Here is a 25,265-nt window from a genome sequence, read left to right on the forward strand (position 1 = left end):
TTAACATAAAAAGAGGTTAGCTTTATTATACTTAAACCGATCTAAACAAAACAACAGAATACGCTGCAGCTTTCACGCACTCCAAGTTCACACACGCATACTAATAGATTGCTGAGTGGGGAAGGATGGATTTATCAACTCAGATTCCAGAAAAATAAAAAGGATATAAGTCTATAATTTGATATTTGGCTGGCTTCAGGCTAAATTTGGTGGTTTTGAAACTTTCCTTTGGTGGTCCGATGCTTCAGATTTAAAGATGGTGACTGCTGATTTGGCTGTTCTCCTGGAGACAGTACTGCTGGGTTGAATTCTTTTAACAAGCTTTGAAGCGGAATCGTCGCAGATTTGCACTAATTGCAGCAGCTGGCAGGAAAAATAACGTTTTACCCGCCGGCCACAATGGCGGCTTTTCACGCCATATTGTCCGTTTCATCCCCACCCCCCTAGTTAATTATGCAGCCACAGGAAACATGCCATCTCACTGGCAGGCGGCCTCTGAATCATCTGCCACGCCATCATCTCACTCCAGGTGCTATATTTAAACTGCAGCCACACACACAATTCTCAATGCTTGCAGGCCAGGATTGCTCCAGTCCACTGAAGACGTGGCATCGAAAGCCAGGAGGAGTTCAGTGACTAGTCACTGGAATGCCTTTTGGGGGCCTGCCATGATGTCCTCCACCCATGATCTGGCTGCAGGAGGTCTAACAATCTCACCATTCCAGCTTGGGAGGTGATGACCATGATGGTCAGTGCCAAACAGTGCAGAACAGGGATGAATGATCTCATCCATGCCACCAGCGTAAGGCAACCATCTCATCACTCTAAGCTCTCACATTCTCAAGCCTATCACACATTCACGGGCATCTCACTTGTTGCCAGCTCACGCACACACCCACTCTCATGCACACACCCTCATCTCTATCTGGTCTCACCTCTTCTGAAGACTGCCTCCCCAGCCTGCATCATCTTGAGACCACTTGCACAGATCAATACGTGCCCTCACACACAGCCTGAGAAACCCCTTTCCTCAGTACGGCCCTCACCCAGCAGCCTCTGCTCTTGCCTGAGGCCCCTTCTCTCCCCCTAACAAGCCCTAGCCCTGCAGCTGTAGAAAAGCTACCCCCACCTTACAGCTAGTCTGGTACGTAAAGACCTGCCCGTGAACCCCACCTAAAAGTGATGTGGTGCTGCCTGTGAAGCCTGGTGCTGATGACCACAAGTGCTGCCCGGAGCAAGGTAGGTGAACAAACCTCAAAATCCTGAACAAAGTGCAGCTTGTCAGTTTGCGTGCCGATGAGCCCGATGTGATCCAGTGTGGGGGGGGATGATTCTGGCGGACTGGTATTATCATTATATGTACATGTATTAAAATGACGTTCCGACATCAGTGGTGGGAAACGCAGCACGCCATTGACGGGTGGAGCGGATGATCACAAGCTGGTTGCATGACAGCCTGAAACAGATTTCGGCCTCCCTGTCATATTTTACACTCATGCCCGCCTCGAGTCGTGGCTGAGTGGTTAAGACAATGGATTCAAAATCCATTGGGGTGCCCCCACGCAGGTTCAGATCCTGCTGACTAGTCTGCTCACTGTTCCTTCCTTTAGAGCTGATTTGAGTTGGCCCAAGTTGAGTGGAATGTCTGAGGCTGTGGCTAAGGGCGATGCTTCCACAAAATGTTGAAGCAGTCGCTGACTGAAGTCACCAAAAAGCCGCCCGAGAAGCGGACAAAATTGTGCAAGCAGAGCTATTCCACTTACGCGTACAGAGTGCTGACCCAAATCCACCCTTCCACCAGGATCTCGTCCAAGGCCATGAGTGCCATGAACTCCTTCATCGTTGATATTTTTGAGCGCATCACCTCCGAGGCCTTGCACCTCATACACCACAATAAGCACCACACCAGGGAGATCCAGACAGCATCCGCCTCATGCTGCCAGGGGAACTGGCCAAATATACTGTCTCAGAAGGCACAAAAGCGGTCACCAAATACACAACTCCATTTAGGTTGACCATCCTAAAGTTGAAAAAAACAAGCCCACCATGACCTTCTGGGTCACAATCAGAAAACATGGTTTGAAGCTTGCCAGGTGGATTGGAGAGGGAGGAAGGAGGAACCCCTCTTGGGTCTCCTCTTGTCAGCATCCCAGCCGCGTGTCCTCTTGCTTCAGAGAAAGCAAAATTTTAAACACACACAGGATGGGCCTATCACATGACCATCACCCAATGATTCAAACATGTATTTCAGATGTATACTGCAGTATTTCTCCTTGTAACTTAATCAGTTAATGCCTGGCAATAATCCAAGTAATTGCCTTGCTAATGGGGACAGGATATGTGGCCTCACTTCTGTCCTTAATGGTTCTTTGCAAATGTGATGTGTCTATCTCAGTGGTTACAATGTAGAGAGGACAGTCATGTAAGTTAGGGTAGCCACCTTTGTGTGAGCTCAAGTTACGTTTTTTAATCTGTGTATTAAAGATGTCCCTGTTTTTAAAAGTTCATTTTGGTTTTCCAGCTGGTGGATTTAAAATCACTATTTAGAATAAAGCATGTTTTTGGGACTATATTCCAAGTTTTAACACTGTGATTCAGCAAGAGAATGTGAAAGAACTGCGCTGTGACTTTGGAGATATTGAAAAGTAAAGGGATGAAAGATTGAAAGAGGTGAACAGAAGCAATGAAAAAGAAATCAGCTAAAATGATATGGAAAGCTCAATGAGGGAAAAGTCACAATCATGAGAGAAAACAAAGCAGTTAAAGATCGAAAACAAGGCAACGAATTCATGACAAAGCAAAGAAACAGTTACGGAAAGAAGGTATAATTTTTGGGAAAAGCCATTATCACCTATACTATAATTGTTTTCTGTCTTACAAGATGTTACAAAATAGTCTTCTGACTCACTTTAAACAATGCCATGTGAGAACTATTTTTTCTTGAGGAATGTTAAAACTTGTAGATGCATCAAGCATTTATTTTTAAAAGAATGTAATTAAATGGACCAATTAATAGTCCCAAATGAGCACAGAAATAAAAATAGAAATGCAAACTTAAAGAATGTGCAACTTAGATACATTTTCATGCAAATTGATGTGGATAAAATGCTCAACTTTTATCTTTGTGCTCTTGTAATTATCAGTGTTACATTATGATCCATGAAGGTACGGCAACTGTGAAGTAGACCATAGGTGCTGAAACAGAATAAATTGAGCACTACATTAGTTAAACAAAATGTAAAGAATGAAATTTCCTGCAGAGCTCTGGGGACAAGTACATTTTCAATTAATATACAGCAGAACTGATATCAAAATCTATTTTGCATAAGATGAGTTCTTAAGTTCTACTTTTGTTAGTATATGAATATGTAAAGGTATAATTATAACAAATATTTCCAAGAAGCCTGGTGAAAAATTAATCCATTGTGATGAGTTTAATTATCAACTTTTTGCAATATGTAGGAGCTCATTAGTCATATCTGAATATTTCATATTCAGGAATAGATAAAGAAAAATAGCTACCATCTGCTGGACAGAAGAAACAGGTTTATTTGTTGATCTTAAATAATCTTAAACATGGAATTACTACTTCACCTGGACAGGCTCAAATGACTGACCTAAAAGAAACAATGTCCCTTGGTTCCTTTTACAACCAGTCTGTAAGGGCCATTCAAAGGATATCACCTTTTGAACATGAACCCACTGCGAGAAGCCAGTCTGTTGCTTAGATGGTATTTGGCAAAACTAACCACTTGGTAATTTTTGATTGAAGAAGTAATTTCCACAATTGCGATAGGATAATGGGTACCTTCATGGCAACAGCCTACTTATTAAAGTGAGCCTCTGTTTGCTGAGATTTAATTGTTACCAGTTGTATTCCATACTCTGCATTCAGTTGAATGGTGATGAGCCTGCTTGTTGAGGTGTTCCTTAATAATGTCTTTAGGATCATGATTCATTGCCAGTTCTTTGTTCACTGTTGAGAAAGCAGATTATTACTGGTCATGAAAGCAAATTAGTTTGTTGTATAGTGGCAGAAATGCAGTTTGGAAAATTTCTGACATCAAACTGACATTTATGCACAAGTTAAAACATGGAACTTCCTTTTCTGGTCATTTCTTTCCATTCTAGTATTAATTCGGCAGACACGGTGGACTGGTAATCCAGAGATACAGGGTAATGCTCTAGGGACCAGGGTTTGAATCCTGCCACTGCAGATGGTGGAATTTGAATTATATAAAAATCTGAAATTAAAAGTCTAATGATGACCATGAAACCATTGTTGATTGCCAAAAGAAACCCATCTGCCCTTTAAGGAAGGAAATCCTCCATCCTCACCTGGTCTGACCTACACATGACTCCAGATCTCCAGTAATGTGATTGACTTTTAAATGGCTTTCAGTTGTAACAAACCACTAAAAAGTCAATAAAAAGGAGTGAAACCAGATGGATCACCCGCTAGTAGCGACCTAGGCACCAGAAACGACAACAGCAAACCCAGCCCTGTCGACCCTGCAGTCCTCCTCACTAACGTCTGGGGGCTTGTGCCAAAGTTGAGAGAGCTGTCTCACAGACTAGTCAAGCAACAGCCTGACATAGTCATCTTCATGGAATCATATCTTACAGATCATATCCCAGATACCACCATCACCATCCCTGGGTATGTCCTGTCCCACTGGCAGGACAGATCCAGCAGAAGCGGTGGCACAGTGGTATACAGTCGGGAGGAAGTTGCCCTGGGCCTCCTCAACATGGGCTGAAGTCTCATGGGATTAGGTGAAACATGGGCAAAGAAACCATGAACTGCACAACCCCCACCCTCCCCTTTTAGCTGATGAATCAGTACTTCTCCATGCTGAACGCAACTTGGATGAAGAACTGAAGGTAGCAAGGGTGGAGAATGTATGCTGAGTTGGGGACTTCAATCTCCATGACCAAGAGTGTCTTCATAGCACCACCACAGACCGAGCTGGTCATGTCCTATATGACATAGCTAGTAGACTGGGTCTGCGGCAGGTGGTGAAGGAACCAACAAGAGGGAAAAACATACTTGACCTCATCCCCACCGACCTGCCTATCGCAGATGCATCTGTCCATGACAGTATCGGTAGAAGTGACCACCGCATAGTCCTTGTGGAGACAAAGTTTTGGCTTCACATTGAGGATACCCTCCTTCGTGTTGTGTTGCAACTCAACACTGGGCATCCATGAGGCGCTGTGGGCCATCAGCAGCAGCAGAAATGTACTCGAACACAATCTGTAACCTCACGGCCTGGCATATCCCCCACTCTACCATTACCATCAAGCCAGGGAATGAACCCTGGTTCAATTAAGAGACCGGGAGGACATGCCAGGAGCAGCACCAGGCATACCTAAAAATGAGGTGTCAATTTGGTGAAGCTACAACACTGGACTACTTGCATGCCAAACAGCATAAGCAGCAAGTGACAGAGCTAAGCGATTCCACAACCAACAGATAAGATCTAAGCTCTGCAGTCCTGCCACATCTAGTTGTGAATGATGGTGGACAATTAAACAACTCACTGGAGTAGGAGGCTCCACAAAAATCCCCATCCTCAATGATGGAGGAGTCCAGCAGATCAGTGCAAAAGATGAAGCTGAAGCATTCACAACAGTCTTCAACCAGAAGTGCCGAGTGGATGTTCCATCTCAGCCTCCTCCGGAGGTCCCCAGCATCACTGGTGCCAGTCTTCAGCCAATTCGATTCACTCCACGTGATATCAAGAAACGGCTAAAGGCACAGGATACCGCAAGGGCTATGGGCCCTGACAATATTCCAGCAATAGTACTGAAGACTTGTGCTCCAGACCTTGCCGTACCCCTAGCCAAGCTGTTACAGTACAGCTACAACACCAGCACCTACCAGGCTATGTGGAAAATTGCCCAGGTATATCCTGCACACACACAGCAGAACAAATCCAACCTGGCCAATTACTGCCTCATCAGTCTGCTCTTGATCATCAGTAATGTGATGGAAGGGGTCATCAACAGTGCTATCAAGCGGCACTTGCTTAGCGTAACCTGCTCACTGATACTCAGCTTGGGTTCCACTGGTGTCGCTCAACTTCTGACCTCATTACAGCATTGGTTCAGACATGGACAAAAAAAGCTGAACTCCAGAGGTGAGGTGTAAGAGTGACTGCACTTGACATCAAGGCAGCATTTGACCAAGGTTGGCATCAAGGAGCCCTTGCAAAATTGGAGTCAATGGGAATCAGGGAAAAACTCTCCAATGGTTGGAGTCATACCTAGCACAAAGGAAGATGGCTGTGGTTGTTGGAGGTCAATCATCTCAGTTCCAAAACATCACTGCAGGAGTTCCTCAGGGTAGCGTCCTAAGCCCAACCATCTTCAGCTGCTTCAAAAATGACCTTCCTTCCATCATAGGGTCAGAAGTGGGGATATTCGCTGACGATTGAACAATACTCAGCACCATTCACATATCCTCAGATACTGAAGCTGTCCATGTCCAAATGCAGCAAGACCTGGAGAATATCCCAGCTTGGGCTGACATGTGGCAAGTAACATTCACTCCACACAAGTGCCAGGCAATGACCATCTCCAACAAGAGAGAATCTAACCATTGCCCCTTGTCATTCAATGGCATTACCACCTTGCTGAATCCCCCACTCTCAACATCTTGGGGGTTACTATTGACCAGAAACTAAACTGTTCTAGCCATATAAATAACGTAGCTATAGGAGCAGGTCAGAGGCTAGGAATACTGCAGTGAGACCCACCTCCCGACTCCGCAAAGCCTGTGCACCATCTACAAGGCACAAGTCAGGAGTGTGATGGAATACTCCCCACTTGCCTGGATGAGTACTGCTCCAAAAATACCCAAGAAGCTTGACATCATCCAGGACAAAGCAGTCCACTTGAGTTGCATCCATTCCACAAACATTCACTCCCTCCACCACCAACGCACAGAAGCAGCAGTGTGTACCATCTACAAGATGCACTGCAGAAACTCACCTGGAACTCTCTCCCCAACAGCATTGTCCAACACATGGACTGAACAGGCTCAAGACGCCAGCTCACCACCACCATCTCAAAGGCAATTAGGAATGGGCAATAAATGCTGGCTTATCCAGTGGCACCCTCATCCCATAAATGAATAAAATAAAATATAAATATAGTGTTCAGAAATACATCAGTTCGGCAAGTTGATATTGAGTGGAATTTTCCGAGCCCGCTAGCAGCGGGCATGATAGGTGGCATGTGTGGAAAATATAGCGGGACTCATTTCACGAAGGCCTGATGGCAGGTCACGATCTTCTGCTTAGCCTGCCGACAGCAGGCCGCGTTTCCTGCCATCGGTCAGCAGGGGACTAATTATAATACATTAACAAATAATTAAAAGGCCATCCCGCCAGGCTCTTGGAACCCCACCATATCGTCTATCCATGTCGGTGGGAAAGCACGCCAATGTGTTTCACAACAGCACGCAGGCAACATGCACTTGGCGGCTTTCACTTTAGGGGCACTGAGATGAAAGAACAGCAGCGTTCTCCACAGCTCGTCCATTGTTTACAGGCCTCGGGCACCAGCGAGTGGGGGAAACTGATGCCTGGCCCCGTAGGCAACTGCTGAGGGGTGGGGTGTCTGGGGGGAAAGTGCTGGCTAACTTCAGAGGTGACTGCTGAAGGGTGGTGGGGGTGTCAAGTGCCGCCCTGGCACTGCATCCCATGCACAGGCAATTGAGGTGGGGGGGCAGGGTAGGTGAGGGAAGTGGCCACGCATTAGGGATACGTGTATAAACTGACCATTCCTCTGCAACTGAGACAGATCAGACACAGCCACAGTGATATGATTGGGGTTGGGCTCCTAGCCAGCCCACCCATGCAAGCAACATGGAGGCACCAACTGCCACCAAGAACTCCATATCTTACCCCCCCACCACCCTGCCCCCCACGCCCCTGGCACAGACTTCGAGGCTGCCACCGCTTTATTGGACCACGGAGCAGTTGGACTGCACACATTGTACCATCTCCTCACCAATCTGGCAATGTAGCAGTCACTGCTGGAGGCTCTCGCCGCCCCTTGCAATCTGATGCTGCAACAGGACGAGGAGCTGGCTGAGGAGGAGATGGAGGAGCTGCACGTCTCCTCCAAAGAGGAAGCTGATGGGGATGTGGGTGAGTGGGTCTCAGTGGTGATGACGACAGGGATGAGGCTCTCGTACTGGTTTGACGAGGCAGGTGCGCTAGGGAGGCCTTCATAGTTGCCATATATGTGGAGGATGATGACAACATGCAGTGAGGTGTCCCCATGGATCCTCACATCGCAGCTGTAAACGTTTGACTCCAGTCTGGCTTATCTCAGCACCAATACCCTCTAAGAGAATGCTCCTGTGATGGCGATGCAGTGGAGGCCCTAATAGTCGCTCGATCGCAGGAGGATGATGACAACATGCAGTGAGGACACTCCATAGATCTTCACATAGCCTCTGAGAATGTCTGACTCATGTCTGGCCGAGGGTAGCTCACTTGTGCTCCATGATCAGGGCTATCTCAGAGATGCAACCATGAAACTTTAGACTCACCTGATGTTGTGTTCACCTTCAGCACATCAGCCCTTCAGGATCTGATGCACAGCATCACTGGTCGCAGATGCTGGTGTGATGGGGGCCAGCCCCACCTTAAAGGTGCTGAGGGCACACGGAGAATATGAGAAAACTCTGTGGTGCATGCCCACTACATTCTGGCAGCAATGACCAGCACTGCCGAGGTGCAGGCATCCGTATTGTTTCCAGGGAGTGCGAGGCTGGACCATCACTATGGTCGGAAGGCCGCCCAGAGCACAGGGAAGAGGCCCTGGACTGAGACACCTACCTTTTATCTTGCGCAGAATGGTTTCACATTTGAGTGACAAGAACACTGCTCATCAGAACAAGGAGCCACAGGCAGGGAGACATTCTTAGGAGTTTATTGACAATAGCGAATAGCACGTACTAGTGATCAACACCCGTGACCAAATTTTCCTAACCCTGCCGCTACGTCTTGGTGCTCCCCAGACATCCACAGCAGAAGTGGAGGCAGCCTGCTGACTGTGATGTCTTTGGCGGGCGTCCTCTGGAGGGCTGAGACTTGGTGGGCCCTGGCCTGCTTTCGGAGTCCTTCTGTGTGGCAGTGACACACTCCTCGGCCTGTGAAGCTGGAACTTTGGAGGTCACAGGAAGAGGGGTGTCAGCTGGGCCGGTCACTCCCAGAGTCACCTGGATGGATGGCCCCGGAGTGTGCTCCTGCTGATCCTTCTCCCTGTGGGTGCCCGAGAGCCCCTGGCTGACTCAGTGAGCGAAAGAGGTAGCTGGAGTGAGATTGAGCTGCCCAGCACCCCTCTCACGTTCAAACTGTTGGAGGCCAACTATGGCATCAGTGATGGAGTTAAGCCTGCACAGCAGTGCAGGAGTGACTTCCTGGACCAAGGTCTCCATGGTGTCTGCCATCCTGCCAGTGTTGACCTTGGTGCGTTGGCATGCTGGTGCTATCACCTCAGCCTGAAGATGGACGGACTCCTCCATTGTGCCTTGCAATCTGAGGAGTGCAGCGGAAATCCTTTCCTGATGTTCCCGAGTTTGCCTTTGCAGCTCCAGCAACTGTGACATGACCAAGTCCAGACGCTCGTCATCTGACTCAGACTCAGCAACATTCTGGCCTCCAGCAGCCCTCCAAGTGCTGGAGACCTGGGAAGTCCCTGCCTCCGCCTGCTGTGCATCAGAAAGTGCGATATGCTCACCAGATTGTGATCACAAGGCTACTCTAAAGCTAGGTCCCACTGAGATGTGTGTCTCTGCACTGGTGGAGGGTGTGGGCGAGCGCTGTGACAGGACTTCAATGAGGGAGCCTTCAGATTCCTCTTCAGAGGTTTCTTCGGAGCTTGATTGGAGGCCCTGGGTCATAGACTCTGTCAGCTGTTTGGCAGATGTGCCTGAGAAAACAAGGGGAGATAGTACATGGCAGTGGCCTGTGAAAGAGGACACATCACTCACGGCATGGTTGTCTGATGGATGTTGAGCTGCTGGATCTTCACTTGCTAGAGCAACGCCGACCTCATCACCAGCACAGGACCGGTGCCGGTCATCGTCGGCCAGCTGAACGGCTCTGTTTTCGAATTCTGTCAGAACTTTGATTTCTGGTGTTCTTCCAGCTGTCTGTGACCTTTCCCTCCTGTTGTGTGCCAGTTTGTGCTGCATGGATAGAGATGGGGAGAGTGTATCAGGATGCCTGCTGGGCCAGATGATAAGTCTGCCTGGCCTGTGTGGATGGTGAGTGGTCCCATGGATGGGATGAGGAGGATGATGGTGTGTGAAACAGTGAATGGTGATGTCCCTTGCACTGGCAGTGCGTGAGGGCCCTGTGGATGTGTGATGGATTTGTGAGTATGTGAGTTGGGAGTGATGAAAAGAGTGACTTACCCTGGTGGAACAGAGGAGATCATTTTTCCTCTTGCAGCACTGGGTGGCTGTCCTCCTCTGCCGGGTATTCGCACTGACCACCACTGCCATCGCCTCCCAAGCTGTGTTGGTGACATTGCTTCCCCTCCAGCAGCCAGAGTGGGGGTAGAGCACATCCTGGTGAGCCTCCATGGCATCCAGCAGTTGCTCGAGGGACCCCTCGTTGAAGCTGGGGGGGCTGCAGTCTTTTGCTTTTGCAGGCCATGTCTCCTGGGCAGTGGTGGTGAGCTGGTGGCGATGAGTGCTTTGCTGGTGGCTGCCTTTTAAAGATGGCAGCTGGCGTGATGCAACAGCAGGTGATGGCGAGTGGGCGAATGAGAGCCCGCCCATCATGAAAACGGCATGTTTTGCAGGAGTGAATATATAATGAGGCAAGCTCGGGAAGGTATAGCGTGAAGGTATGGACAGAACTCCATTTTGCCTGCCCGCTACTGCACTTAATGCAATTCTGGAAAAATTCAGCCCATTGTGTTTAATTCCCCCTTTATGCTTCCCTGTTTTGTTGAAACAGAGGATGTGAGATGAGTCACAGAGACAATTGCACGCATTTTCTTGGAATTAATTGAGGGCTGTAGTGAAAATGAATCTACGGAAAAAGGTTATGTTTTCTATTCATGAAAACATTCATTTTTTATCCTCCGAAATTGGTTGATTTCCAGCTATTACATTTAGTGAATTAAGTTGAGATTTACGGCTGTTGCTGGTGCCACTAGGTGATTAATGGATAATAAAAACTTTGGTCTGAGCTGGAGCTATGTGGATAATATGAACTTGATACTTCAATCCAGCCTTAGCCAGGAATTTCAGTTCAGGATTCCTCCTGACTAACAAGGGGATTGAGTGACAAGTCACTCCAATGCTGTAACCAATGATTGGGAAACCAGCCCTATATTTGACCAATTTTTGGAAAAAATAATTCTGCAGATTTGGAAACAAAAACACAGAAGAGTATTTGCATTTTTGGTAAGAAAACCTATGTCAAGAATTTAGTGACAAGAACAGGTTATTGTGATTTACTGAGGTTAGAATTAATGGTGTTTTAAAAAATCTAGATTTGGATAGATATGGCTAGTTCAGATCCCTGTAATTTTATTACTTGTTGGAGATACAGAATTGGACACACATAAAACAGCAACAATGGTAATCTAATAATGGAAAATTATTGATTTGAATTATTAAAGCTAATGTTGTTGGCTGGCTGTTCTCCTTCTACCAAAAAAATAAAACATTTCTTCATGAAAAGCTCCTTTCAACAATGCCTTCCAAAACTGCAACCTCTACCACTAAGAAGGACAAGGGCAGCAGACACATGGGAACACCACCACCTGCTGGATCCCCATCCTGACTTGGAAATATATCGCCATTCCTTCACTGTGCTAGGTCAAAATCCTGCAACTCCCTTCTTAATAGCATGGCTGTTCTTACAACACATGGGCGGAACTGTTCAAGAAAGCAGCTCACCACCAGCTTCTCAACGGCAATTGGGGATGGGCAATAAATGCTGGCCTAACCAGTGATGCCCTCATCCCATGAATGAATAAAAAAATACATCATGTTGTATAATTCTATCCAATTCCAAGCTATGGTTGCTGTGTCATTGAGATTATATAATGTAGCAAGGATTGGAGATACTGTTAACCCACTGCAATTATTGAAATAAATGTGCATGAGGTTTTGAGGCCGCCTGACTGGATAACAGCACACCAAAACCAGTGGCGTATGATTTCACTGCAATCGATGCCATCTCCCTCAGTCAACTGTCTGCAATCGAAACATCTGGCTTGACACATCCTTTATTATACAAATTGGGGCCCAGATAAAATGAAGCTCAGAACATGTATTTAATGTGGTGTATGAATTTCAGTGCCAATGTAATGCTAGGTATGTAGGCTGTATGTCCCAAAGACTGACAGATCGTATCAAACAGCATGCCCCACCTGCTGCTCGCAACGGGCAAGGTACAGATCGTATCCAGCCAGCCCGTGCTTGCAAACCTCAAAACACAGTGTCCAACATTGGATGTGACTCTGTAATTGGACCACATTTGCTAAATAATCCTCTGTGCTACAAATTACGTTGACAACCAATTTAAGATAGCCAGTCGAGCTCATAGTGTGGAGCATTTGTGTGTACTGGAAGCTACATATATTAATACACAGCCCTGTTCTTTGCAGACAGGAAGAACGTGTACACACATTGCACCTGTTTCAGCTAAACAAAATAAGTGACTGCTATTCACTGACTTATTCCTCAGGGCAATGCCTTAACTACTCAGGGTCAAGCTGCCTAGTTTAAATTTCAAGCAATGCTTGGGAGTTAACTGTCAGTCACCATCACTGGTGCATTCTCCATGGCAATGCCTCTATCAATCAGAGTCCACTTGCCAACCAATAAGCACTCTCCTCTCATACAGTATAAATTGTTCTTTTCCCCTTATAATTTGTCTTCTTGCGAAATGTCCTGAGGAGTGCAAGACAGAAAGTTTTGACATGCCTCTTTTTTCAGCAAGTTCTGTACTACCAAGCAACTATGTGTATTTTATGTGTATTTTATGGATCCAGGAAGAGCAAGAGTGTTCTTCTAGCCTCCACAAAAAACAAGCTGGGCCACACCATACTGGGTCCTTAGCCCTCCTGAGGACAGAACACTGTTGTGTAAACCGGTAGGGCTGACTGATATTAGTCCAAATAAGACTGATTGATGTCTCGAATCAGCAGGCTGCTCAGGTTTTTTGCCCCCCAGCCACATGTTTCTGAAGCCCAGCCTTTAAAATAGATAGGAATCCCACTTGCACTATCAGCCAGTCCCCTGAAAACCGTATGGGGGGAAAATCTAACCCATTGTTCAAGAAACATTTAAGAAAACTGATATACACAGGGTAAACCTAACCCTAATCTTGGAACACTGACCTATACTGTTGCTGCGATGGCAGTATGGTCCTTGCATTGGATACAAAATGCATTTTGAATTTCAGTGCAGCTGAAATTGAAGCAACTACACCTCTCCAGTATATAAAGCGTTTTGGGTATATAATAATAGGTGAGAATTTCTTTAAAGCTCTGAAAGCGGACATTGAATAAATAGTTTAGACTTATAAAGCTAATTCCTATTCCATGATTAAATTTCCATTTTTTTAAATCTTAAGCATCATTATTTTGTCCCTCAGATTTCAGACAACTGATGAGTGAGTCCCAGCACCACAAGTCTTCATAGGTGCCTATCCTTTCCTTGTCTTAAAATTTTCAACTAAGTTCATTTCAATTCAACAGTTGAAAGCTTGATGTTATGCTTCCTCACCTAATGGACTTGTAGCGCTTCCCTGCTAGTTCAATTGCACAGATCTTTTCCCCCACACAATCATAAATTCACACTGTTTTCTTCCCTTTTTGCCAGCCCCTTTCTACCTATCAACAGCACTCTTTCTCTTCCTTGTGCCTTAGCAACTCTAATTGAAACTGATTCTTTTACTTGAGTAGTTATTGTTCTAATTCTACATTTCTTTGAGATATTGTTTGTACATTTTTCTACTGCAAAACTATTTTTCAACTTGTTTAAACTTTGCTTGAGTACTCAAAAATGAACGAGCTTTGCAGTAGATGTGTTTAAATTAAGTGAATGTATTACACAATTGTCAGGAAGATATGATAATTCTCATAATGTTATTGGAATTTATTATAAAATAGTGGTATCTGTGTGTGTGTGTTTATGTGAGACTTAATTGGATTAAAGGCAGCTGGTCTGAAGGTTTTGATGTAAACATGGGGGAAGTTTAAAATGTAAGGTGTAAAAGAACATTTGCATTTTAAAATAAAGTAGACTAGATTGTTTTCAACGGAGGAGTGAAATGTGTCACCTAGCCAGGTGAAGCTTAGAAACATTGTGCTTATTTTTCCCCAAAGATTACCGGTAAAACTTAGTACTATAAGAAATTTTTATTATCAGAATGTTAAAGTCCAAAGAAATAGTGAAACAATGGGAATTTGCATTCAATTGGGACAATATGTATAAAGAAGTGAAGGCTGTGTGTAAAGGTAGGCATTTTAAGATCTAATAAGTGTGAAAAGCCTTCAGCATCTATGCCTCAAGCTGCTGCCTACACTGAACTGAAGTTAAGAAAACTCACTTTGAATCGACTGGTTCAGGGCATTGTGTGTCACCTTGCCTGAGTCTTTTAAAATCTATGTGTCTTACTGTTGCATTAACAAAAGTGTAAATGGGAATCAGATTAAGTAGGGAATTTAGAAGTTATTATAGTATTAATTTGTAGACATAGCATATGATTTAAAATCTTGTTTCTTGTTAATAAATGTTTAATCTAGTTTTGTAAAAACCTATCAGACTTGGTGGTTTTATTACTACGGAATTCGAGACATGCATCTCAAAATTTATACAAATTGTAAAACAAGTTGTGGCTGTTGTTTCAAGTTTCCTTTCAGGATTTGAACGACTCAGCATTTGTCATCTGCTGTGCCATAACATAGTTGGGAACTCTTTGCAGGATATATTTGAAATTCCTTGATTGGTTTGGAGTTGGTGGATCTTAAGGTTACCATTATGAGAAGGACTTTGAATTCAGGAGTTGGCGTGAGGGTTTTTGAAGTGGTGAGTCTACAATATGGCATTGGCAGTTGCTAAAACTTATCTGGGAGTTGAAGTTATAACTTTGGCTGGTTTGCAAATGGTAACTAAAGTTGTCAATAGAATTGGTGGATAAATTGCAATTGGGATTACCTAAGAAAGCAGACATAATTGAAGGTATAGCACAGCATTTAAAGTTGGAAATGATACCTGACAATGATGAGTCACAGCTGGAGGTAGTGAGACTCCAGTTAGAAATGAAGAGGCTTAAATTTGAACAAGCAAAGGAACTGAGCAAACTTGAATTGGAGGCAAACGAAAAGAAAAAAGAATTGGAAATGGAGAAAAACTGGAACTAGAGGCAGCAGGAAAAGAAAGGGAAAAAGAGAGATTATTTCAAAAAGAAAAGGAAATGCAAAAACTTGATCTCCCAAGGGAAAAGTTAGCAATAGAAGGGAGAATGAAGGAAAGAGACTGAGAATTTTGGCTTAAAAAGCTGGATTTTTAAAAGGAGACATCAGATTCCGAGGAAAGTTTTGATGATGATAGAACCTTTAACCTAAAACCCAGGAGATGTTTAAATTTGTACAAGCTGTTCCAAAGTTTGAGGAAAGAGATGTGGAAGCATGCTTCATTTCATTTGAGAAGATAGCTAAACAGATGAAATGGCCACAGAAAAACTCGGGACATTGTTGTTACAATCCAGGTTGGTGGGTACAGCACATGAGGTTTATGCTTCACTATTAGAATAAATGTCTGTGAACTATGATGTGGTAAAAAAGGCTGTTTTGAGTGCATGTGCATTGGTCCCTGAGGCATACAGGCAGAAATTTAGGAATAGGAGAAAACAGCCAGGGCAAACTTATATTGAGTTTGAAAGAGTAAAACAAAGTAATTTTGACCAGTGGATACAAGCATTAAAGATAGAGACAACATATGAAGCTGTTAGAGAGGTAATTCTTTTGGATGAATTTAAAGATTTAATCCCTCGAGTGAGAACTCATGTGGAGAAACAGAGGGTTCAAATGGTAAGACAAGCAGCAGAGGTAGCTGATGATTATGAGTTAGTTCATAGAGCTAAACTTATTTTTCATCACCCTTTTAAATCAGAAAAGGATAGAAAGTGGAAAGGTGAAAGGAAGATGGGTAGTCATAGAAGAGGAGGAGTAAGTGGGAAGTCACAGTAAGTTTTTTCTCAGGATAAAAAGGAAGGTGGTGAGGGTAGAAGTGACATTCGAAAATGGAGGTGCTTTCATTGTAATAAAGTTGGATATACGAAATCTATGTGCTGGAAATTGCAGGGAAAAGCCGTTAGAATTAAAGGGGTACAGAAAAGCTCTGGAAGTAAAGGTACCCTGTGTTCTGAGGTTCAGACTCAGGAAATAACAGCGGTTTGTGTACAGGTAAAACAGGGAGAATCAGTGATAGGTAAAGAAGTAGAAATGTGTTCACAATTTACCCAAGAGAATTCTGAGGATTAGGTTGCAGAAATGTTTAAAGATTTTGCATGTGAAGGGAAAGTCTTTCCATGTGTACAGGGTGGAGTGGGTAAAGATGTTAAAATTTTAAGAGACACAGGGGTTAGTCATTCTTTAATGATGTGGGAAAGTGACATTTGTTGTTCAGAGGGAGAATTGCAGGAAAAGATGATAATGAGTGGGGTTCATGGAGATGCTAAATTTATTCCATTGTGGAAGGTAAATTTTAAAAGTAAGTGGAAAACAGGTGAGGTGATTGTTGGAGTAGTGGAAAACCTGCCCATTGCAGAGGTTCAAGTTATTCTGGGTAATGATATAGCTGGGTCACAAATGTGGGTAATGTTCATGGCCATTGAACAGCCTGTAGAAGTGTTTTCAACAGAAGCGTTGCAGAGAGAGCAGCCCAGATTATTTCCAGATTGTGCGATAATGAGATCACAGGTTCATAGATTGAAACAAGAAGAACAGGGAGTTCAAAGGCAGGGAGAAGGTGTGGAAATCCAATTAGCTGACACTGTGTTTGATTCAGGAATAAAGAACAAAGGACAATTCAGCTGAAGTGTTTAACTCAATGAGGTTAGTGGAGTTACTGAAAAATGATTTGCAAATAAAACATTTATGTTAGATAGGTTACTCAAAAACAGGGACAAAATGTATTCCAGAATGTTATCACTGTTAGGATAATATTTTAATGAGAAAATGGAGCCCTTATCATGTTTCAGCAAATTAAAGGCGGAGGGAGGTGCGTTGTAATACCATTTGGATATAGAAATGAGAGATTGAGAATAACTTATGAAATTTGAATGGGAGGACATTTAGGAATGAGAAAGGCACAGGCAAAGGTACAAAAACATTTTTATTGACCTGGATTGCATAGGGATGTAGTCAAATTCTGTAGAACATGTCACACATGTCAGGTGATAGGGTAACAACAAGCAGTGATTAAGCCGGCACCTTTAATTCCAATTCCAGCATTTGAAGAACCTTTTTACTAGGATCATGATTGATTGTGTAGGACCCCTCCCTAAGACTAAAAGTGAAAATCAATACTTACTGACAATAATGTATATGTCTACCAGATTTCCTGCAGCCACACCTTTGAGAAACATTACAACAAAAAAATTGAGGAAGAGTTAACTAAATTTTTTTACAGATATGGTTTACCTAAAGAAATACAATCCGATCAGGGTTCAAATTTCATGTCACAGCTGTTTAAGGAAGTAATGAACAGCTTGGGAATAAAACAGTTGATGTCAACAGTTTATCATACTGAGTTACAAGTGGCTTTAGAAAGATGGCATCAAACTCTAAAAACTATGATGGGGGCATATAGTCAGAATTATCCACAGGATTGGGACAGGGGAATTCCATTCTTGTTTGCTATTAGGGACGCTCCTTATGCATCGACTGGTTTCAGTCCTTTTGAACTAGTTTATGGTCATGAGGTGAAAGACCACTGAAATTGATTCAGGAGAAATTGGAGGGTCAAAATTCAGAAACTAGTCTCCTGGGTTATGTATCAAATTTCAGAGAGAAATTAGACAGAGTATGTGAGTTGGCTAGGGAACATTTAAAGATATCACAGCAAATAATGAAAGTGAAGGCAGACAGGAAAGCTACCACTCATAGTTTTGTTGCTGGGGAGAAAGTATTAGTTCTGTTACCAGTACTGGTTGACTCATTAAAGACAATTTTCAGTGGGCCTTACAGGACTGGAAAGATACTGAGAGAAGTGAATTACTTAATAAATACTAAAGATAGAAGAAAGAAGCAGAGGGTGTGTCATGTAAATATGCTTAAAAAGTACTTTAACAGGGAAGAGGACCAGAAGGAGGTATTAGTGGTAATCAATAATGAGAAAGAAGTAGTAATGCAGGATTCTGAAATTGATTTTCCTCTAATCAAATTGGATAATGAGGGGGTACTTGAAAATTTAAACGTAATATGGAGTTACCTTCCAGACAAGTGTGAAAATTATTTGGAAAAGCTGTTGTGGTCACACAAAGATATTTGTGGAAATAAGCTTGGAAGGACAAACTTAGCTATACATGATGTATGTGTAGAAGTTTGTTCTTCACTAAGGCAACATCATTATAGATTAAATCCAGCAAAGTCATCACAAGTACAGAAAGAAGTTGAATTCATGCTTCAAAATGATATCATTGAGTCTAGTTGCAGTAACTGGAGTTTACCTACTGTATTGGTACCTGAACCAGATGGAACACAAAGACTGTGTGTGGACTATCGAAAGGTGAACGCAGTGACAAAAGTGGATTCATACCTTACACCACAGTTGGAAGATTGCGTTGGGAAAGTGGGACAATCAAAATTTATCAAAAAGATTGACTTGCTAAAAGGATATTAGCAAATACCATTATCGGAGAGAGCAAAAGAGATATCGGCTTTTGTGATGCTGGGTGGACCATATCAGTTTAAAGTTATGCCATTTGGTATGACAAATGCACCTACAACATTTCAAAGACCGACAAACAAGGTCATTGCAGGTTTGCAATAGCGCAAGTTACATATTTAGGCCTTACCATTGGACATGGTAAGGTGGCTCTGAGAGATGTGAAAGTCAAGGATATCATGGATTTTCCCATGCCTACAACAAAATTAGAAGTTTTGAGATTTCTAGATTTTATTGGAAATTTGTACCAAATTTTAAGTGTGGTTGCTCCACTGACTGAACTATCTAAAAAAAAATACAAGAAGTTTCAATGGACACAGGAATGTCAGAAGGCATTTGACAATTTGAAAACTGTATTAACTATGACACCAGTTTTGGCAGTACCCAACTATGCCAGGGAATTTAAGTTGACCATTGACGCAAGTGATATAGGCATTGGGGTCACACTGTTACAAGAAGGTGAAAATGAAATACTAAAATGATAGGATATTTTTCACAGAAGTTGAATGTACAACAGAGAAGATATTCAATGATTGAAAAGGAGATTTTGGATTTGGTGTTAGCATTGCAGCATTTTGAGATTTATGTTGCAAAGAATTCGTCAGAAACACTTGTTTGTACAGACCACAATCCTTTAAAGTTTCTAGACAAATTTCGAGACTGAAGTGCCTTGCTTGGGCCTTTTAAAATCTATGTGTCTTACTGCTGCCTTAACGAAAGTGTAACTGGGAGTCAGATTAAGTAGGGAATTTAGATGTTATTATAGCAGTAATTTGTGGACATATGTATGTGCTTAAAAATAATTTTTCTTGTTAATAAATGTTTAATCTAGTTTTGAAAAAAATCTAAGACTTTGTGGTCTGATTACTACTGAATTCAAGACATGCATCTTGAAATTTATACAAATTGCGAAACAAGTTGTGGCAGTTGTTTCAAGTTTCCCTTTGGGATTTGAACAAATCAGCATTTACCATCAGCTGTGCCATAACAGAATGAATGAGCAAATAATCTGTGATATATTAGTTATACATTAAACAGTAACCCATTTTGCATCTATATCTAAGTAGACAAAATCTTAAGACTGCAATTGAAAATCTATTCTTTGATAATTTTCTGAAATTTTCAAACTGTCAATGATCATCTTCAAGAGAATTCTGTAACCCCAGTTTCTCTTTATTTTAACAATATTTCCTTCTTTGATTTTAATGCAATGTTCCTTAGTGGCTGGATCTTCAAAGTCTGGGGGATAGCAAAATGGCAGATAAGTAAAACCAATATTTTGCATTGGTCTTCATCGTGGAGGACACTATAAACATCCCAAAGATATGAGATAAGCAAGGAGCTAATGGGAGGAAAGATCTCTATCAAGTCTCTATCACGAGGTACAAAGTATTTGACAAACTAACGGGACTAAAGGCAGACAAATTGCCAGGCCTGCATCCAAGTGTTTTAAAGGAAATGGCTGCAGAGATAGTGGAGGCATTGGTTGAAATATTCCAGAGCTCACTGGATTCCGAGAGAATTCCAGCAGAATGGAAAACCACTAATATGACACCCCAGTTCAAGAAGGGAGGGAGACATAAAGCAGGATACTATAGACCAGTCAGCCTAACATCTGTCATTGGGAAAATGCTAGAGTCCATTACTAAGGAAGAAATAGCAGGACATTTAGGAAAGCTTAATGCAATCAAACAGAGCCAACATTGTTTTGTGAAAGGCAAATCATGTTTAACAAATTTGCTAGAGTTCTTTGAGGATATAACAAGCAGAGTTGATAAAGAGAAACCGGTAGATGCAGTGTATTTGGATTTCCAGAAGGCATTCTATGAGGTGCCACATAAAAAGTTATTGAACAAGTTAGGAGCTCGCGGTATTGGGGGTAATGTATTACTATGGATTGAGGATTGGTTAACAGACAGAAGACAGAGAATTGGGATTACTAGGTCTTTTTCAGGTTAGAAAGACATAACTAGTGCAGTGCCACAAGGATCAGTCTTAGGGCCACAATTATTTACTATGTATATTAATGATTTGGAGGAGGGAGCAGAGTGTAATGTATCCAAATTTGCTGATGATACAAAATAGTTGGGAAGGCAGGTTGTGATGAGGACATAAGGAATCTACAAGGGGAGATAGGTAGTTTGAGTGAGTGGGCAAAAACTTGGCAGATGGAGTTTATTGTAGGAAAGTGTGAGGTCATGCACTTTGGTAGGAAGAATCAAAAGGCAGACTATTATTTAAATGGACAGAGACTCCAAAAGAGTGCAGCACAGAGGGATCTTTATATTCATTCATGGGATGTGGGTGTCGCTGGCCTGGCTAGCATTTGTTGCCCATCCCTAATGCCCTTGTTCAGGGGGCATTTAAGAGTCAACCACATTACTGTGGGTCTGGAGTCACATGTAGGCCGGACCAGGTAAGGACAGCAGATTTCCTTCCCTAAAGAACGTTAATGAACCAAGTGGATTTTTTTTACAGCAATCAACAATGGTTTCATGAAGCAACATTCCCCCCCCATGTCGGGGAGGATGTGCGGGAGGGCAGGTTCCCAATCAGCACCCCGAGTGGGGGGCATGCTGCCATTTTATGTGGGCGGGGCAATTAAATATTAATAATTAATTAATTATGTGCTCCCTGTGCGGGCGGGGGGAGTTCCCTGAGCTGGGAGTGTGCTTTTTCTCGCACGCGCACAAAAGAGTGCATAGATCTCCCTGAGGCAAAGTGCCGTCTCAGGGAGATCACTGGAAGTTTTAAAAATTTGTGGAAGTGTGGGAAAAAAAATTCCTGACATGTCCCCTCATGTGACATTGTCAATTTCTTTTATCTCAACGTTTCATAAACATTTTAAACCCTTCATGAAACCTGCCCGTGGATGAGGTTATGTTTTTGCTAAAGGCCGCCTAGCCTCCTCGCCTGCCTGCCAACCTTAAGGTTGGACAGGCAGGTCCTTTAATTAGCTTAATTACTTTTTTAAAGGCCTTAAGTGGCCGTTGACAGTTCGGTAGGTGCACAGCTGACTAGAAAATGTAAATGACGCTGGGTGATGTCGGGACATGCACCCGATGTCAGCGAACAGGCCCTGTCCCCTGCTTGGAAGATACAGCCCATAGTCATGATTAGACCTTTAATTCTAGATTTTTATTGAACTCAAATTTCACCATCTGCCATGGTGGGATTCAAACCTGGGTCCCCAGAGCATTACCTTGGGTCTATTGGGTTACTAGTCCAGCAGCAATACCACTCTTCCATTGTTCTTGTGCATGAAGTATGAAAGGATATCATGCAGGTGCAGCAAGTAATTAAGAAGGCAAATGGAATTTTGGCCTTTATTGCTAGGGGGTTGGAGTTTAAAAATCGGGAAGGCTTGTTACAACGGTACCTGTTATTATCTTGTTTACTCCTGCCACATCACAGACAAAGTTAGGGGAAGTGCTGAGTGCAGGGATATCAGTGCCAGACCCGAAACCTTCCTCAGGAGCTTCGACCCAATAACTTGGAAAGGCTATGGGCCCTGATAATATTTTGGCAATTGTACTGAAGACTTGTGCTTCTGAACTTGCCGCGGCCCTAGCAAAGCTGTTCCAGTACAGCTAAAACATTGTCTTCTATCCAACAATGTGGAAAATGTCCTGTACACAAAAAACAGAACAAATCCAACCCGCCAATTACTGCCCCATCAGTCTACTCTCGGTCATCAGTAAAGTGTTGAAAGGGGTCATCAACTGTGCTATCAAGCGCCACTTGCTCAGCAATAACCTGCTCACTGACGCCCAGTTTGGATTCCACCAGGGCCACTTAGCTCCTGACCTCATTACAGCTTGGGTTCAAACATGGACAAAAGAGCTGAACTCCAGAGGTGAGGTGAGAATGACTGCACTTGACATCAAGGTCGCATTTGACAGAATGTGGCATCAAGGAGCCCTAGTAAAACTGGAGTCAATGGGAATTGGGGGGAAAACGTCCACTGGTTGGAATCATACCTAGCCTAAAGGAGGATGATTCTGGTTGTTGGAAGTCAATCATCTTAGTTCCAGGACACCATTGCAGGAGTTCCTCAGTGTGCTAGGTCCAACCATCTACAGCTGTTTCATCAATGACCTTCCTTCCATCGTAAGGTCAGAAGTGGGGATGTTTGCTGATGGTTGCACAATGTTCAGCAACACTCGCGACTCCTGAGATACTGAAACAGTCCATGTCCAAATGCAGCAAGACCTGGACAATATCCAGGCTTGGGCTGACAAGTGACAAGTAACATTTGCACCACACAAGTGCCAGACAATGACCATTTCCAACATGAGAAAATCTAACCATTGCCCCTTGACGTTCAATGGCATTACCATCATTGAATCCCCCAATTTCAACATCCTGGAGATTACCATTGACCAGAAATTGAACTGGACCAGCCATATAAATACTGTGGCTATAAGAGCAGGTCAGGGACTAGGAATCCTGCGACGAGGAAGCTTTCGGGTCTGGCACTGATATCCCTCCACTCAGCACTTCTCCTAAATTTGTCTGTGATGTGGCAGGAGTAAACAAGATAATAACAGGTGAAGGAGGGCATTTGGTGTATTCTATTTTAACTATTTTGAGAAACACTAATCACCATTGCACATAGCATCCAATAGTTTTTTTTAAATTATTTTACAATGTGATTCAATATTTGTCTCCTTTTCATATAATGTTGCATAAAAAATACTTTTTGTGCATATATTGTTTTAGGAGGCAGGAACATTGACTCTGGAGATTCTGCTACTAAGGAACATTGCATTAAACCACCAAGGGAAAGATCTTTAAAATAAAGGGAAACTCCAGTTAAAGAATTCTCTTAAAGGCCATGATTGACAGCTTGAAAATTTCAGAAAATGAACAAAGATTAGATTTTAGAATTGCAATCCTTAAGATTTTGTCTACTTAGATGAAAAATGGGTCGCTGTATAATGTATAACGATGATATCACAGATTATTTGCTTCTTCATTACTCAGTTCCTGAATCCCCAAAGCCTGTCCACTACCTACAAGGCACAAGCCAGGAGTATAATGGAATACTCTCTTCCTGCCTAGGTGAATGCATTCCCACAACACTCAAGAAGCTTGACACTGTCCCACTTGATAGGCACCACATCCACAAACATTCACTCCCTCCACCACCAACGCACAGTAGCAGCAGTGTGTACCATCTACAAGATGCACTGTGAGAATTCACCAATTCTCCTTCGACAGCACCTTCCAAACCCATGGCCATTACTATATAGAAGGATAAGGGCAGCAGATAGATGGGAACACCACCACCTGGAATTTCTCCTCCAAGCCACTCACCACCCAGAATTAGAAATATATTGCTGTTCCTTCACTGTCGCTGGTTCAAAATCCTGGAACTCCTTCCCTACAGTACTGTGGGTGTACCTGCACCACATGGACTGCAGTGGTTCAAGAAGGCAGCTCACCACAACCTTCTGAAGAGCAATTAAGGATGGGCAATAAATGCTGGCCCAGCCAGTGACATCCACATCTCTTGAGTGATTCAAAAAGAGTCTGTGAACAAAGAATTTGAAGAAGATTTATACAGACTTGAAATATTCTATCTCCACTGGTGCTGCCAGACCTGCTGAGTTTTTCCAGCATTTTCTGTCTTTTCTCCAAAAAACCTGAATTGTCTCTCAGAAAGCTGCACCCAATACCACCCCCACCCCAATGCCATTCCACTCTTTGGAGAGGGTTTTCCTGTACAGGCTGCTCCTGCAAACTCTGCACTTCCTCACCCTTGTCTGCCATCCAGACGCACCATGGCGTTCAATTGTACCGTCTGGAGATGCTGGGAGCCCCCGGTAGGAGGGTCTTTATACTGAAGGCCTCCCTTTGTACATTGGAGATTTGGCATGGAGGATGTTGCATGCGGCGGTTAAGGCAATTCACAGACTTCTGGACTGCCTGTAATTTCTGTAGCCTGGGAAAGTCTGTTTCACATCTCTGCAGCATGTGTGAGATTGCAGCCCCTCTTCCATTTTCTGAGAGAGCTGCTCCTCAATTCCTGACTGTATTTCAGTCCCTATAATCCTGATCTTTGGCCGCCTCGCACAGAGGGGAACGGGTAGATTGGAGGACCTCCTTGTGGGACTGTTCATGTGCCTGGCCAAGGTGGCCATCAAAAGGCCCAGCCAGTGGGTGAAGGAAGGGTTTGTTAGACCCAACTGTCTGCCTCTCCTCCGTAGCTACATCCATGGCCTGGTGTCCCTGGTGAGACAGCACATGATGTTTGTCTTCAGACTTTCCGAGGCCGATTGCCACTGGGTGGCTGGAGTGCCTTATCACACCTGGGAAT

This window comes from Carcharodon carcharias, chromosome 5, assembly GCF_017639515.1.
Source record: "Carcharodon carcharias isolate sCarCar2 chromosome 5, sCarCar2.pri, whole genome shotgun sequence".
In the NCBI taxonomy this organism is placed as follows: Eukaryota; Metazoa; Chordata; class Chondrichthyes; order Lamniformes; family Lamnidae; genus Carcharodon; species Carcharodon carcharias.